This window comes from Pteropus vampyrus, unplaced genomic scaffold, assembly GCF_000151845.1.
Source record: "Pteropus vampyrus isolate Shadow unplaced genomic scaffold, Pvam_2.0 Scaffold175, whole genome shotgun sequence".
Classification (NCBI taxonomy): Eukaryota; Metazoa; Chordata; class Mammalia; order Chiroptera; family Pteropodidae; genus Pteropus; species Pteropus vampyrus.
In genome coordinates, this window is record NW_011888956.1 from 1,215,833 (window position 1) to 1,219,010 (window position 3,178).

The window sequence follows — 3,178 nt, forward strand, 5'->3', positions numbered from 1 at the left end:
CCACTGTTCTGCCGCCCTTCACGTCTAACTGGGCCTCAAAGCCAGCAGAGCCTTGGGCGGACGCCAAAGGAACCCACGTTAGCAGGGCCCAGGGGAGACACGGTCAGCGAAGGGCGAGCCTGGCGCCCAGGCTCCGGCCGCTGGCCCTCGCAGTTCTGAGTCTGGCTTTAAAGTTCTAATCTCAGGCGGTCTTGTTCCCAGACACGGCAGATCGAAAAGGGGTTTGGGGTTACCTGGCGTTTAATGCATCCACCTGACTCCATCGGTGGCCAGCCAGAAGCCCCAGTGGCAGTGAAGCGGTCCACACTCCTCAGTGAGGTGGCTGCAGGGGCCACGCCCCATGCCCGCAGCAGAAACTCACCGTGGAACCACTCCCACATCCCGGCCCCGTGCCGCGGGCAGCGGGACTCGGCGCAGGCGCAAAGTTCTGGGATGCTCCACGTCCTCAAGCATCTGGGAGCGTCTTTGCTGGCCGGTCAGAGGCGGCTGAGTTAATGCGGGAAGCGTTCCACCTCCCACATAGTGATGCTGCCTGTTAGCTTCTCTGACAGCCGGGCTTCCCCAGACTGGATCTGGGCAGACTCCCCCAAAGTGTCGTGTTCATGTTTACTTTGCCAAGGGCACAGGACTCAGCTTTCATGTTCACTCGGCCGCCTGCAGGCCAGCTGCACCGGGCCCTCAGAGGCCACCGGTGTCTCATAAGATGACACAATCGTCCCGGTGTGTGGCATAATCTCGCTAGAGGGTGGCCACTAAGTCATGGGTAAGTCTGTCCCTTTGGCAATGTGGAACTTATTTTAGGTTAAAGTGAAAATCGGTTTAAATCTGCAGACTCCTCGTGACAACAGACGAAACCCAGAGTATCAGAAAAATAGCCTGAGAAACACTTTTCTTTTAATGGGCGTGGCTAGGGGTGTCCAGATATGGCTGGGAGAGTATGTTTTTAAATACATACATAACATAAATTCCATGGAGGAAACAAGGATTTTGTCATGATGGGATCCAGTGTTAACTCACTTTAGCCACTGTATTTTAAAGTGGTTTTTGTATTTCGAAGTGATTGCTATGACCGTAAAAAAAGCATTTTCTGTTCCGCTAACAAAGCTGCTGTAAAAGTTGTATAATTTTGAGCAAGTTGGGCTTTGCTGATCTGCAGCTCTGAGCGAAACACTTCCTCCTCAGAGGAGAGCCAGCCCGATATAATTCAGAATCGTGATAAAACGAGGAAAGGATGGTGGGCAAGAGACAGCTCACTGCGAGGGTCTGTGTGTCTGCTGCTGCCGCGGCCAGACCCTGTGAGCACATCTCAGGGTGCGCTTTCTGGAAGAAATGCATCCAAATGCTCAGACGGATGTGAGATGATCTCAGAATAGGTCTGGCGTGTTGCGTGAAGTCCAAGGAGAAAACAGTCAGCAGCCTCGGCCCTGCCTGGGGGAAAACGCCCAGGCGCCGGGCCATGCTGGGCTGACAGGAGTGGAGGACGGCTCTGGCCGCCCAGCGGGTGGCGTGAGGTCATCAAATGAGATGTTCCCGCGGAGGCGACAACTGCCATCTCCCATTAACCTGACGGGCCACCCACCAAGCAACTTGACAACTGCCATCTCCCATTAACCTGACAGGCCACCCACCAAGCAACCTCCCGTACAGTTTTGGCTCTCAGAGTGCCCTTTCCCGCTGAGGAGAAGAGGTGAGGACTTATGTCTCTTAGAACTGCTCACAAGCGGCAGAGCCGGATGAGTAAAAGAAAAGGCTGATTCTGCCTGCTGTACCATAATCCGAGTGACTGCAGGTGGTCAAGCAAACTTTTGGACAAGAATTCAAAAGAACGGCCCATAAATGTTTTTTTCAGCAGACATAGAACCTTAATTGTAAAAATAACCTTGAAACCCTGACCTTGAAGCCTGGAGGCTTAAGACCAGTTCCCCTTCCTGCGCCAACGATTTATTCTCTTCTCTTGGGAGGCACAGGGTGCCATTTACCGAGCTTCCTCTTCCAGACGCACGTGCTTTTGAAGCCTTTGACAAGAAAGCCACCCTCGGCCCCACCGCGACCCCACCCGACCCCATCTGGCACACCTCCTAGTGTTCACTTAAGTGACCTGGGCGATGTCATCTATTTCACTCTGTCATTTCCCCAATCCTGGCCTCTGCTATGTCACATTTTCTTTCTCTGAAATGTTTATACCCTCAGTCACTTGATTAGAATTCCGAATCAGAACAGCCCTGCATCCCTCCGGCGCAAAGGCGGGCCTGTGGGGCGGGGTCTGTGACAGGCGCGCCGCGCTCACAGCCTTCCATAGGCCGGGGAGGGTCTCGCGGGCGATCCACGCTCCCCGGACGCTGCGCGCCAGGTGCTCAGGGCCAAGGGCGTAAGGGCAGCGACCGGCGACGGGCCGAGCATCACGTAGGCGCGCGCCGCGGGCAGGGCGGCGGTCACAGAGCCGCACCCATCCCCGCTCAAGGGCAAAGGGAAGGTCACCCCGCGGGGGGGCGCTGGAGAGCGCGCCGGGCCCATTACCCAAGCATCCCTCCACCATGTGTGGTCTCGAAACAGGTGAAAAAGAGGCATCGGGGCCTTTGAACTTTTCCGGACGCGGGGGAGTGGGGAAAATGAAGACCGAGCGCCAGCGCGGGGACGCGTCTCCAGCCTGTGATCCCCAAGGCCCAAGGACGCACACCTTCGCCTGGAAAGCGCCGCGCAGGGACTTGCTCGCCTCGGGAAAACCCACCGCCCGGAACCCCTGCACCCTCACGTGCGCCCAGCGCGACGGCCCGGGCGTGGCTGGGTCGCCCCGCCCCCATGCAATTGAAATATTCTCTAGGTGCGTCCTCGGGCCTCGGGTCCCATCTCCCCGAAATCCGCCTCCACGTTGGGAGTGGGGAGCCCGGAGTCCGCGCCGGGTGCCGGTGACGTCCCAGAGTCCCCGCTTCCTGCTCTTTCCCATGCAGGGAGGCTGGCGGGGAGGCCCAGTGACTCATTTTAGTTTTCGGTTTAGTTAAGAGCCGGAAGGGGACAAGAGATGAGGGCGGCGGAAAACCTTATTTTAAAATCTCCCAGCGGAAACGAGGGGCAGTGCCGGGCCGCCGCCGGCCAGGAACCCCGTGCCCCCAGGAACCGCGCGCCGCACCCTGCCATCCGCAGCCCCGACCCCGCCCCGCATGGGGAGCGTGAGTCCTTA

At 57.8% G+C, this 3,178-nt stretch overlaps 1 protein-coding gene and 1 long non-coding RNA gene across 2 annotated transcripts in view; both read right to left on the reverse strand.

The window, feature by feature from the left end:
- PFKP (phosphofructokinase, platelet) overlaps positions 1-3,178 on the reverse strand; it is a 56,319-nt gene that overhangs the window by 51,142 nt on the left and 1,999 nt on the right. The window lies entirely within an intron of this gene.
- The window catches only part of LOC111746104, a 2,236-nt gene continuing 1,616 nt past the window's right edge, over positions 2,559-3,178 (reverse strand). Inside the window, exon 2 of the long non-coding RNA XR_002782931.1 lies at positions 2,559-3,037. This is a non-coding gene — a long non-coding RNA (uncharacterized LOC111746104). The remainder of the gene's footprint in view (positions 3,038-3,178) is intronic.